Source organism: Panthera tigris, chromosome B2 (genome assembly GCF_018350195.1).
Source record: "Panthera tigris isolate Pti1 chromosome B2, P.tigris_Pti1_mat1.1, whole genome shotgun sequence".
NCBI lineage: Eukaryota > Metazoa > Chordata > Mammalia > Carnivora > Felidae > Panthera > Panthera tigris.
In genome coordinates this window covers 18,092,387-18,106,575 of record NC_056664.1, presented here as the reverse complement: position 1 = coordinate 18,106,575, position 14,189 = coordinate 18,092,387, and the positions used below count along the sequence as shown (strand labels likewise).

The 14,189-nt window shown below is 45.0% G+C and overlaps 1 pseudogene; it reads left to right on the top strand.

The window, feature by feature from the left end:
* The first annotated feature begins 12,602 nt into the window (after window positions 1–12,602).
* On the top strand, window positions 12,603–13,887 carry LOC102948860 (annotated as a pseudogene).
* Window positions 13,888–14,189: the final 302 nt, after the last annotated feature.

Genomic DNA, 14,189 nt, shown 5'->3' with positions numbered 1-14,189 from the left:
TGCGTGTGTGTGTCTGTGTTTTAATTGAAGTATGTTTGATGTATACTGTTGTGTCTGTTTAAGGTGCACAACACGTTGATGAGATACATTCATATATTGCAATATGATTGCTCAGAGAATTCTTTCTTTTTCATTTTTTTGCTTTTTTTTTTTTTTTTTTAATTTAAATCCAAGGCAGTTAACGTGGAGTGTGATAATGGTTTCGGGAATAGAATTTAGTGATTCATCACTTACGTATAACTTCCGGTGCTCAGCCCAACGAGTGCTCTCCTTAATGCCCACCACCCATTTAGCCCATCCCCCCACCCAACACCCCTCCAGCAACCCTCAGTTTATGCTCTGTATTTAAGAGTCTCTTATGATTTGCCTCCGTCTCTGTTTTTTATCTTACTTTTGCTTCCCTTCCCTCGTGGTCATCTGTTTTGTCTCTTAAATTCCACATATGAGTGAAATCATATATTTGTCTTTCTCTGACCTATTTCACTTAGCATAACACCTTCTAGTTCTGAGAAGGAACTAGATTGTTGCAAATGGCAAGATTTCACTCTTTTTGATTGCTGAGTAATAGTCATATATATATATATATATATATATACATCACATCTTCTTTATCTTTTTTTTTAATATATGAAATTTATTGTCAAATTGGTTTCCATACAACACATCTTCTTTATCCACTCATCTGTCAAAGGACATTTAGGCTGTTTCCATACTTTGGCTATTGTCAATAGTGTTGCTATAAACACGGGGGTGCATGTGCCCCTTTGAAATAGCACTCTTGTATCCTTTGGATAAATGCCTAGTAGTGCAATTGCTGGGTCGTAGGGTAGGTCTATTTTTAATTTTTTGAGCAACCTCCGTACTGCTTTCCAGAGTGGCTGCACCAGCTTGCATTTCCACCAGCCGTGCAAGAGGGATCCTCTTTCTCTGCATCCTCGCCAACACCTGTTGTTGCCTGAGTCGTGAATTTTGGCCAGAACTGTTTCTTTCTTATGGTGGGAATAAGGGATCCTTTGCTTGGCTCTCCAGAGATCAACTTTGAGAAGTCCATGGACCCCTAAACATGTTTGGTTTTAAAGGGAGGGCTCACAGCTTTCAACCAATTCTGAAAGGGAGCTGTGTCTAAAAAAAAAAAAAAAGGAAATTGCCTCGAATACCCTTTATTCCCAGACGAGATCTTAGCCCAGGAGCTTTCCAGCTTTTCTGGCACAGAAGCCCTTGCTGCTCTCCTATAAGCACAGTGGACAGCAGGTGGCAAGGCCTGTCACAGCAGGTGCTTTGCCTCCGTGATCCCTCGATGCTCACAATTCTTCCGAAGTCCTTGTTGGTGATTTGTTGCTCTCATGTTTGCTGCTGAATCTCCTGCACTGCGGGTCTGTATATCTGCTGGCCCAAACTTTCCCCGTGGTGTCATAATGCTTTCTTAATTCAACCTGTATGGGCAGAGATTTTTCATTCTAGACTTCTTATTAGGTATAAATGAATGTTTCTGGGTTTGGCCCTTGTCATTGTTTCTGATATTTGTATTGTACGGGGCGGATTTCTACAAGAGGCCATACCTTGAACTTTCTCACGGGAGAGAAAATCCTTCTGTGCCCTTTCTCTCTGTCCTCTCCCCAGAGGTAGGGGACAGGAGGGTCGGTGATGTTTATTGAGTGCTTAGGCGTAACCGGGGGCTGGGCTTCAGCTACTTGCTCAGGTTTGATGACCCTCTGAGGAAGCCAGCAGTATTTGCTAATGTGGAAGTTCCCCTTAATTTTTTTTTTTTTAATTCATGTTGATAAGTCATTTTCTTTTTTTAAATTTTTTTTTTAACATTTATTTATTTTTGAGACAGAGAGAGACAGAGCATGAACAGGGCAGGGGCAGAGAGAGAGAGGGAGACACAGAATCAGAAGCAGGCTCCAGGCTGCGAGCCATCAGCCCAGAGGCTGACACGGGGCTCGAACCCACAGACCGCGAGATCGTGACCTGAGCTGAAGTCGGACGCTCAACCGACTGAGCCACCCAGGCGCCCTATAAGTCATTTTCAAGGGAGGATAAGCTCCATTCTGTCCCATCCCCCGACACACCAATCCCATATACACCATCTCACCTGCTTCCCTATTCAGGAGTGAAGCTGTCTGCACTAAGGCTCCTGTTCCTTGGTATGTTGTTAAACTCTACCCTTGTCCCGATTCTGCCTTATCCCTGTGGGACCCAGCAAAGTGCCTGTATGAGGCAGGTGCTCAGTCAGTACTTGTGGAATGATTGTTAACCTCCAAGTACCGCCTCTTTAAGAACAGAAAAGGTACACTCGTGGGACATGGGCTCTGGACTTTCTTCTTCTTTTTTTTAATGTTTATTTATTTTTGAGAGAGAGAGAGAGAGAGACAGAGAGAGAGTGAGCAGGGGAGAGGCGACAAAAGATCCAAAGCGGGCTCCTTGCTAAGGCAGCAAGCTGATGTGGGGCTCGAACTCATGGACCGTGAGATCATGACCTGAGCCAAAGTCAGCCGTTCAACTGACTGAGCCACCCAGGAATCCCTAGCCCTGGGCTTTCCAAACAGTCCCTGAAAACCAGTGCTTGGCTAATACTGTTGGTACAGCCTCCTCATTTCCATACCTTTTCCTTTTCTCCACCCAGTTTCAAATGGCTTTAAGATTCTGGATCTTTCTTTCACCCGTCCTCAGACTTGGTGACCCCTTTTGCTGATCCCTGGTGCTTGATCTCAGAAAAAAAAAAACAAAAAAAACCCTCGAGATTCTCATGCACTCTGCTCATGCCTGATGTGGGTGTTCCACCTCCGTTCCTGCTGTGTGACAGCTTCCTGAGCCAATTTCCAATCTGTGGTCTCATGGTTGCTTCTGCCATTCTGAAAGGGCTCTGTGTGAAGCCTTTTCTGTTTGATGTGTTAATGAGGTAGCCGGTGTGCTCCTTGCTAAGCCGGAAGAATTCATAAAGGAGATTCCACCACCACCCCCCTCTCCCCGCCAGTGGCCAGAGTATGGAAAAGTCAGTAAATGACAGCCGCGATCACAGGGCTCCAGCCCGAAAAGGAGTGCAGTGTTGGAAAAGTTTTATGACTGATGTTTGTCCAGTGATGAAAATGCTGGAAGATGTGTGAGACGGGATATGACTTAATGAGGAGCACCCATGTTCTGGGAGAAATCAGCACTGACTGTCTCCTGGGATATATGACATTCAATGAGGATAAGGGATAAAAGCATTTATCAAGTGCTTTCTACTTGCCAGGCACTGTGCTAAGTGCATGATCTTATGAACTCTCATGGTAATCCAGGAAGTTAGGCACTCTTTTGGTCCCTATATTAGTGTGGTTTTAAAATTTTTCTTTGTCACATTTATTTATTTTTGAGAGACAAAGTGAGACAGAGCGCAAGCGGGGGAGGGGCAGAGAGAGAAGGAGACACAGAATCCGAAGCGGGCTCCAGGCTCTGGGCGGTCAGCACAGAGCTGGATGTGGGGCTCGAACCCACGAACTGTGAGATCGTGACCTGAGCTGAAGTCGGACACTTAACCGACTGAGCCACCCAGGCGCCCCTGGTCCCTATATTCGTGTTTTCAGGCTGCCATAGCAAAATGCCACAGACCAACTCGCTTAAACAACGGAAATTTACTTTCTCACAGCTCTGGACGCTGAGAAGTCCAAGGTCAAGGTGCCAGCAAGGTTGGTTTCTGGTGAAACCTCTCTTCCTGGCTCACAGATGGCCGCCTTCTCACTGTGTCCTCACATGGCTGTTTCTCTTTGCACGCGCGCACGCACACACACTCTCTCACACACACACACTGATTCTTGGTGTCTCTTCCTCTTCTCATAAGGACACTGGTCATACAGGATTAGGGCCACACCCTTGTGACCTCTTTAACCTTAATTATCTCTTGAAAGGCTCTGTCTCCAAATATCATTATATTGGGAGTGAAGTTCTTCAACATGAATTTTGGGGGGCCCAGTATAATCCATAACAGTCCCTCTCCTGGGGATAGTGAAAGTGAGATGGAGAGAGGATAAACCCCTTCCTTGCCCAAGGTCACAGCGAAGATGAGAAAAACAGAGATTTGAAACCACATCTGTTTGTCCTCAAAACCCACACTCCTGGCTTCCCCACCACACTGCCACGGGTGTCAGAACAGACGTGGCCTCACCGACCGCCCGAGGGTAGCACACACTGCCTGCTGCCGTGCTGTCTTCTGGGCCTGCGTCATTTTGTGCGGGGCCGAGGCACTCTCTCTCTGTGTTCTGACCGGCTTAGTGAAGCAGGTTCTAAGCATGACGACTGTCCATCCGTGGACGTGTGTCAGGAAGAGAAGCCTTTCCATCCCAGAAGAGAAGCCTGGTTGCAGCGGGCACAGAGGCCAAGGTTCCCCAGGTTCATCTCGTCCTCCAGGTGTTCATCATCAAGTGTCTCCATATGTCGGCGGAGGGGGACACGCTTGTGTGTGAGTTAGTATTTCTAGCCACAACTTCCTAGAGCCACAGTGACATCGGTGTGGCCTATTGTTGCCGGTGGGGACTTCCACCAGGATTTCCAGTTACTCTGAGTTCTTTGAAAGGCCCTACTGGGGCGCCCAGGTGGCTCAGTCGGTTGGGTGTCTGACTTCGGCTCAGGTCATGATCTCGCGGTTCGTGGGTTCGAGCCCCACGTTGGGCTCTGTGCTGACAGCTTGGAGCCTGGGAGCCCGCTTCGGATTCTGTGTCTCCCTCTCTCTCTGCCCCTTCCCTGCTCATGCTCTGCCTCTCTCTGTTTCTCAAAAATGAATAGACGTTAAAAAAAAATGTGTAAAGGCCCTTCTGTCCACGCCTGCCCTTCGGATGCTGATCACCCAATGTCTTACACTTTGCTTGTTCACAGGGGTTCTATTGGAGACATTTCTTCTTCTTCTTTCTTTCTTTATTTATTTTGAGAGCGAGAGCAAGAACAAGCTGGCGGGGCAGGGTAGTAGAGAGAGAGGAGGACAGAGGACCCGAAGCAGGCTCTGTGCTGACAGCAGCCAGTCTGAAGGGGGGTTTGAACTCACGAACCGTGAGATCATGACCTGAGCCGAAGTTGGATGCTCAACTGAATGAGCCACCCAGGAGCCCTAAGTGTTTTTGTTTTTGTTTTTTTTTTTAACATTTTTATTATTTTATTTTCGAGAGAGACAGAGTGTGAGCAGAGGAGGGGCAGAGAGAGAGCAAGACACAGAATCCGAAGCAGGCTCCAGGCTCTGAGCCGTCAGCACAGAGCCCGACATGGGCTGGAACTCACGAACTGCGAAATCATGACCTGAGGCAAAGTTGGATGCTTAAACCTCTGAGTCATCCAGGCGCCCCTAAATGTTTTTTTTTTTTTAATTATTTTTATTTTGAGAGAGAGACAGAGAGAGAGTGCGAGGGGAAGGAACAGAGAGAGCGAGCGAGAGAGAATCCCAACCAGGCTCTGCACTGTCAGCATGGAACCTGACGTGGGGCTCAAATTCCAGAAGCGTGAGATCACAACCTGAGCCAAAATCGAGAATCGGATTCTTAACCCACTGAGCCACCCAGGTGCCCCTTCCTAATGTTTTTATTGTCCATAATTCCACCAAACAAACAAACGAAAAATCTGAGAATTTACTTTGTGAAACAACTTCTTGGTAAATTACCTTTTAATTAAATGATCTTGTAAATCTGTGTTTTCACAGACGATGGCTGCTTAAAACAGCACACACTGGTTAGGGTGATCCGTCAGCTGGACTGCACGAGGCAGAGGGCGTATTAGAAAGTTAAAGCTTTTCACCAAGACGGCACAGAGCAAGGAGGTTGAGGAAACACTGGCGAAGGTGACCTTTAGCCAGGACTTGAAGAATGCGTCCTAGCTCACCAGGCAGGGAGGTGAGGAGAGCAAGATAGTTGCAGGAAGGAGGGATTCCTTCATAGGTCTCCATTCTCCTTTCTTCTTTTTGCCCTTGGACTTTCCGCTTTGCTTAATGTGCCTTCAGGATTTCTTGGTCATTGGTAGAAACTCTCAGAGCTGAAGATCTGGGTAACTCTGTACATAATAGATGAATAAGGGTGCTTGCTCCTGTCTTCTTGGGAAAGGGGTGAGAATCCAATAAATACAACTAATGTCTGTAGGGTGACCCTAGTCCTGTTACTTCCACAGTTGAATGAAAACGGAGGCTTTGACAAGGTACGTGGTGGGGTCTCAGTGTCTGTTTTTACATACTATTGAAGTACATGATAAAAATATGTGCATTATAATAGCAAGGTTAGGGGCGCCTGGCTGGCTGTGTTGGTGGAGCCGGCCACTCTTGATCTCTTGATCTCGGGGTTGTAAATTCAAGCCCCACATTGGGTACAAAGATAACTTAAAATTTTTTTAAAAATCAGGATTAAGGGGTGCCTGGGTGGCTCAGTCGGTTAAGCGTCCGACTTCGGCTCAGGTCATGATCTCATGGTTCGTAGGTTCGAGCCCCGCGTCGGGCTCTGTGCTGACAGCTCAGAGCCTGGAGCCTGTTTCAGATTCTGTGTCTTCCTCTCTCTCTGCCCCTCCCCCACTTGCACTCTGTCTCTCTCTGTCTCAAAAATAAATAAACATTAAAAAAAATTTTTTAAAAATCAGGATTAAAAGTGAGATAAAGGCAAAAAAAAAAGTTTCTAAGGTGTAAGTAGACAATTTCTTTAATGATGTTTCCAACACAGGGACAGGCTATTGGGGTAAAAAAAGAAAAGTTATTCATGAAAGCAGAGGCGAGCTGGTCTGGGGTGGCCCCGCAGCCCCAGTCCTGATCAGGCTTAGTCTAGAATGCAATGGCTAATCCTAATGGGGAATTCCAATTAATTAGCCAACTAAATGGATTCCGAGGCAGTCTGGTGCGGCTGATAGGTTAACATGTTCACATCGATCTCAGGAGCACTAGGACCTTGGTTCCCTATCACTGTATGGATGGATGGGACCTCTACTTGCATCTGGGATCTCTGGAGGCACCTGGAAAGGAAGGAACATTCCTCAAGTGTGTTCTCACCACACCCACCTCCCAGGGTGGGTTCTCTAGAACCAACCTCAACTGCCTTCTTGGAATGCAAACAAAGTTGAAGGGTGGAATGGTCAGACAAGTTTGATCTTGCCCCAACTTGAACTTTGGCTTGAGAAAATTGTGGTCATTTACATTCCCTCCTTTCAAAATGGCTGAGAGATTGTCTCCTGTCTCTTAGGGTTGGGCAGCTGTTGTGGAATCCTGGCTCTCCCCATCTACCGGCGACGTGAGGAAGGAGTGTCACAAAGGACTCTCAAAGCTTCACCAGTCCTATTCTCCATTGCCGTTAGTTCTGGAAGCATTGATCTTACTTCCCATAAATGTCAAGTGAAAAAGGGGCCCTCCTGACACCTGCATCGATAAAGGGAAAAGACTGAGCCTGACTGGATCCACTCAGGGCTTTTGCTGCCCCAGCGGCTCAGTTGAGCCTCCCAAGGGCTGGAAAGCTTCAGGGCTGCTGCATTGACTTCTTCGCTGGAAAAACGTGCAGAGGCCCGTGCCCAAAGCTTCAAGAAAAGCAAGAAAGTGGCATCGAGAGTCACAGCCTTCCTCGCTGCCCAGTGAGCACCTGACAGGAAAGGCAGAGAGGGCATCATAGTGCTCTGAATCACGGTGGGTCACTAGAGAAGCCTGCTCTGAACCATTTGTATGGATTCTGAACATTTTATGCTGCCTAGGTCTTGCTTTAAGATTTACGTGTATACAAATAAAAAAAAAAAAGATTTACGTATATACATACGTATACACACACACACATATACGTATATATATATAGGTATGACTTTTAGGGTTGGATGCCATATATATATATATATGTATATGTATATGTGTGTGTGTGTATACGTATATATCTGTGTATATACATCAGGTGTTTATTTGGCTCTCCGCATGAAAGCGTCAGTCGTGGAATAGGAAGTTTAATTGAATGAAATGAAGTGCTAACTCAATTTACAGTAGCTTCTCCTAGGAGCATCTTGATTATCATTAAGGTCCCTGGCCAGCCTTAGAAAGCCCCTATGGAGCAGCAGTCACCTATTTGTGAAGTCACGTCCTGGCAGCTGAAAGCCAGGTGGCTCCTCACATTTGCTCATTACTTGGCTGTTTTCGGATCACCGTACACATGGCTCGAGTCCTGTGACCTCGTCGTCGGGGCTAGTTGGCTCCATGAGGCTGGTACCAACCGTGGTAGATTAGCGCTAATGACTTCTCGCAGGCCATGTTCGCTAGTAGCAATCGCTTGCGCTTTCTGGCAATGAAAGCAAGAAATATCTGGAATCCTTAGACTATGAAAAAGCCATGTTTTCTCCAGAGCATGCGTACATACATATTCCTCTGTCTCTGTGTGTGCTATGAGGTGCATATGATATGCTCCAGAGCCGGGTCTCGAGTGGGTTGTTTTTGTCATTGTATTGCACGCTTTTGAGATGAATTACGTCTCCACGGCATCGGACAGGGAGCCCACCCCCAAGCACACACAGCCCTCATTGGCCTCCTCCCCAAACTTACGTTTGTTTGGAGCTCTACAACCTGTCTACTGTTCTGAGAAGGACAACTGTTATTAGCATAGAATAATGCCGCTTACATTTTTTTGTAAGTTTATTCATTCATTTTGAGAGAGAGAGAGAGAGAGCATGAGTAGGGGAGAGGCAGAAAGAGAGGGAGGGAGAGAGAATCCCAAGCAGGCTCCACACTGTCAGCCCGGAGCCTTATGCAGGGCTTCAACCCACAAATGTGAGATCTTGACCTGAGCCAAAAATCAAGAGTCAGACGCTTCATCTACTGAGTTACCCAGGCACCCCAGAACTCTGCCCTTTTTACCAGAGCAGCAACCCAATAAAGCCGAGACAGTTTTTTTGTACTTTATTCCAAACTTTTCTAGAATGTTATCAAATCAGATTATCAATGGATGCCACAATTAATGAAAGAACACCCACCCTTATTCTCTTTATGGACTCAAAAGACCTCACGACAATTTTCTACTTAGAAGCTGTCAATGTTTAAGCTGCCCCAACAGAATGTTAAATGTCAGCCAATTGGCATTCTCTGGACTTGGGGCTTGACCTTGGAGACCTGAATGCAGGACCAGAGGATCTGTCAGCGGTGCTGGATCCTGTCTGAAAGCCAGGCTGCATCCACAGTGCCCCTAAATATCTCACTGCGCAACAAGGGTCCGAGCTCTGCTTTTGCCTGAATAAGAGCTACTAATCCGATTTCTTAAAGAAATAAATTCTATTTTGGAATGACCTTAAATTTACAGAATAGTTATAAAGAAAGTACAGAGAGTTCCTATAAACCAGTCACCTGGTTTTAGTTTTCCACTAATGTTACAATCGCACGTTACTTTGGTAGTACCTTTGTCAAAACTAAGAAATTAACACTGATACATTGCTACCGAACTCCAGACTTTATTTGATTCCACCCAGAGTCCCACCCATCATACCTTCATTGCATTGAGTTGTCCGTGTCTCCTTGGTCCCCTCTGGTCTCAGAGTTACTGTTCTGCCATGTTTTTGTGACCTTGATAATTTTGAGGAATACTGGCCAGGTATTTTCTAGAATGTCCCTCAATTTGGATTTGTCTGATGTATCGTCTTTAAATTATCCCGCAATTCTGAGTTTTGGGGGGAAGGTGGAAGTGAAACGCCCTTCTCATCACAGCTTATCAGGGAGTCCCCGACGTCCATGCAATGACGCTGAGGTGTTAATTTTGATCACTTGGCCAAGGTAATGTTTGCCAGATTTCTCCACGGTAGAGTAATGATTTTTCCCTTTCCATACTCCGTAATTTGGAAATGAGTTACTCAATCCAGCTTACCCTCGGGAACGGGGTTTTGAACTTAAGCTCCTGAGGTGGGAATAATTAGATTGGGTTTCTTTTGAGAAGTGGGGATCACTCTCCTCAATCCTACTCTCCGTATAATTTGCCACTTATCTGTATTACGTGACAGAGGATGTGTCTAATATATCACAGCTGATTTAGGGAAGAAATTGGGCCTGTAGGACATGAAGGAGAACAGGAAATAGACTAGTGAGCATTTGTATTGTATCCAATTTTTTTTTTGCTGTTACAACTAAAGATGCCCTGCTCAGCCATACCCTGAACAGACTATGCATGAAGATATGCTTTGATTTTTCTTCATTATTTTTTTTAATGTTTATTTTTGAGAGAGAGAGAGAGAGAGAGAGAGAGAGAGAGACAGCACAAGTAGGGGAAGGGCAGAGGGAGAAGGAGACACAGAGTCCAAAGCAGGCTCCGGGCTCCAAGCTGTCAGCACAGAGGCCGATACGGGGCTCGAACCCATGAACCGTGAGATCATGACCCGAGCCAAAGTCGGACACTTAACTGACTGAGCCACCCAGGCACCCCTGATTTCTCTTCCTTATTAATGGGTTTGATACTTGCAAATTCACCTACTCACTAACATTTGTAACCCCAAATCAGTACCCGTGGTCATCTGCCCACATGTGCAGAGCAAAAAAAAATGAGTCTCCAGACTTGCACATTCCCAGCCAGAGTCAAACAAGACAATACTCTGTCTGATGCTCTGCCTTCTTGTTTCTTCTGTCAAACAGAGACGACCAGACCGTTCAGAGGTGTACGTAAAGCTCCAGACCTTGGGGTCAGTTGAATAGGGATTGAATCCCCACTCGGGCACCTGTTAGGGGGGTAGCCTCAGTCCATTCACTTAACATTTCTGAACTTTGTTTTCTTTTTTGTAAAATAAAATAGAACCTACTGGGATGAGTTGTCTTTAAGATTTAAGACAATAATCTATGTGACATATATATACACATATGATATGTATCTCTTTATATCTTTTATGTATGATATATGTATTTCTTCGAGGAGCAGTGATTCCCTGTTAGCTAATTCAGACTTTGTGGTGCTTTTATAGAAATAACTCCCTCCAATAATTAGAATCTGCTGTATGGTACTACTGGAATGGGTGGGTCTTACAGATGTTATATATTTAACATTTGAAGAAACTCCCAGGGCGCCTGACGGGCTCAGTGTGATCAGTTTTGTTTTGTTTTTTTTTAACAAAACGAGAGTCTGACGCCAATGATTTTTTTTTTCTGTTTTCCCATAGACCTCCTCTGTTTTCGTTTTCTGTTTCTACTTTAGTGGTTTCTGCAGGTATTGTTGACAATAGGCAAAAGTTTGAAACAACCCAAGTGTCCATCAACAGATGAATGAAGAGACAAAACATGTAACATACATACAACACAATACTATTGTGCCAAAACAGAGTGAGATTCTGACACATGCCTCAACATGGATGAGCTTTGAAAACATCATGCAAAGTGAAAGAAGCCAACCCCCAAAGGGCAAAGATCATTTGGTTGCACTCATATGAGGTATCTAGAATGGGCAAATTCATAACGACAGAAAGCAGAAGAGAGGTTAGCAGGGGCTTGGATGGAGATGGGGAGGTATTGTTTAATGAGTACAGAATTTCTGTTCGGGATGATCAGAAAGTTCTGGAAATGGTGGTGGTGGTTGAACAACATTTTGAGTGTATTTAATGCCATCGGATTATACATTTTAATCTTATGTATATTTTACACAATAAAATAAAAACTAGATTGGGAAAAAAAAATGAGGTTGGACAACACTGGATCGAATACCACATGGCATCTCAGAACCTTTTTTTATTTTATTTTCTCTTTATTTAGAGAGACAAAGTGTGAGCAGGGGAAGGGCAGAGACAGAGAGGGAGACACAGAATCAGAAGCAGGCTCCAGGCTCTGAGCTGTCGGCACAGAGCCGGATACAGGGCTTGAACTCACAAACCATGAGGCTATGACCTGAAGACATTTAACCAACTGAGCCATGCAGGGCCCCTGGCATCTCAGAATTCGTTAGAATTGTCAGTCTTGGAGAAGGGGAGTTAGCATGTCTCAGATCACCTGTTTTTGCAGAAGTAATCCACAATAAAAGTTGATAAATAACTTTTAGGCATTTAAATTTGAAATATAAGACAGCAGAACAAAATAGAACAAGGATTGATCTTGAGCACTGTTTTCATTAATCAGTCCAGGGTTCCACTCTATAAGCATTTGGCCAGGAAGGATATAACAGGTGGCCTGCGTGCTGCACTCAGTGGCCCAGAGGTCAAAGTCAAGGAGAGGGCAGATGGAAGAACTAAAGGAAATGAATGCTTCTACCCACCCTCCCCCACCCCAGCAATCTTTCTCAGCTATGGAAAGACTATGTAGAAAGAAAGACAGTGTTTTATTTCTTCCTGACTAATCTCTTAATTTCATTAAACTGAATCAAATTATCCAGGACACAGAAAAGAGCTTAATAAAAAAAAATCAGATACTATTTCTTTTTCTTCTCATTGATATATGCCACCAGAAGTCTCTGGGTAGTTCTCTTAGGAATTTCAGATCCACAGTCATTTTGAAACAGGAGGCCCACACTTAGTGCTCTGCGAAACTCACCTCCACTTTGATATTTCTGGATTCCAGTATTTACCTCTTAAAAATGAGACAAAACAAAATGCTTCCCCCTGAATAAAAGCAACGCATACTCTGGAATAGAGTGAAAGTAACAAAAATAATCCATAATCCTGGCCTGGCTGGGCCGGAGCAGTCCAAGATGGCCGACTTCGAGGATCGGACGTTGGATGTGGAGAAGGTACTCATAGCTGCTAAATTCATCACTCAGGCACCACCAGGGGGAATTTAATGAAGTGTTCAACGATGTCCGGCTACTACCTAATAATGACAATCTCCTCAGGGAAGGGGCAGCGCATGCATTTGCTCGGTATAACATGGATCAGTTCGCTCCTGTGAAGATAGAAGGGTATGAAGATCAGGTCTTAATTACAGAACGTGGTGACCTGGGTAAGAGCAGATTTTTAGACCCGAGAACCAAAATTTCCTTTAAGCTCGATCATTTACAGAAAAAAGCAAGTGACTTCCCAGCCAGAGGATGTGGATGGAGGTCTGAAGTCTTGGAAAGAATCCTCTGATGGTGCTTTCAGGGCCTACGTGAAAGATCATTACCCCAACGGCTTCCATACTGTTTGTGCTAAAACTATAGATGGGCAACAGACCATTATTGCCTGTATTGAAAGCCACCGTTGCAGCCTAAGAACTTCCGGAATGGTCGTTGGAGATCAGAGCCGAAGTTCACCACCACACCACCTCCAGCCCAGGTGGTCGGAGTACTTAAGATTCAGGTTCACTGTGACCAAGATGGCAATGTTCAGTCGGTGAGTCAGGAAGGTGTACAGGGTGCAGGAACTGTTTCGAATGAAGTCCGAACTGCCAAGGAGTTTCTTCAAATCGTAGAGCGTGCAGAAAATGAACGTCAGACAGCAATTAGTGAAAACCATCAAAACGACGTCAGATGCCGCATTCAAGGCCTTGAGCCGGCTACCCCCACCGAAATCGACTGGAACAAGATCCTCAGCGACAAGACTGGCAGAGAAATGCAGAATGCTTAAAGGCTGAATGTAGGATTCTTCGGTCTGTGGAAAGAAAGGATTCAACATGCAGTCCTAGGATAATAAGCGATTTATAAACAAGAATGATATTTTGCTAGGGCTTTCAAAGTTAACAGGTTTTCTAGCTTCCTGGAATAACTGTTGAACGTTATAGCATCATCTTGATTCTTTTGTGTTCTCTGCCTTGTAATTTTCAGTTTTCACTATACCTACTTGTACTTGTTTTTTTTTTTTTAATTCTGTCACGTTTAACAATGGAGAGAGAGAGAGCTATACTGGAGTCATTTTACTGTTTAGAAAATTTTCCTAGCCATGAAGCCCTGTTATTGATGTCGACAGTTAACAAGCTCGCCACTTTTCTACCCCTATCCTTCAAAGCACTTTCGGCACTTCAGTGCTTTCTCCTGATCCACCAACAGCTAAAGAGGTTATGCTACAGGGGCGCCTGAGTGGCTCAGTCGGTTGAGTGTCCGACTTCAGCTCAGGTCACGATCTCGCAGTTTGTGAGTTCGAGCCCCGCGTGCTCTGTGCTGATGGCTCAGAGCCTGGAGCCTGCTTTGGATTCTGTGTCTCCCTGTCTCTCTGCCCCTCCCACGCTCATTCTCTGTCTCTCTCCGTCTCTCAACAATAAACATTAAAAAAAAATTTTTTTTTTAAAGGCTATGCTACAATGGAAGACACATTCATCCTTCTCCCTCTGACTGCTTTGATCATCATTTACAGCATCTCATAAC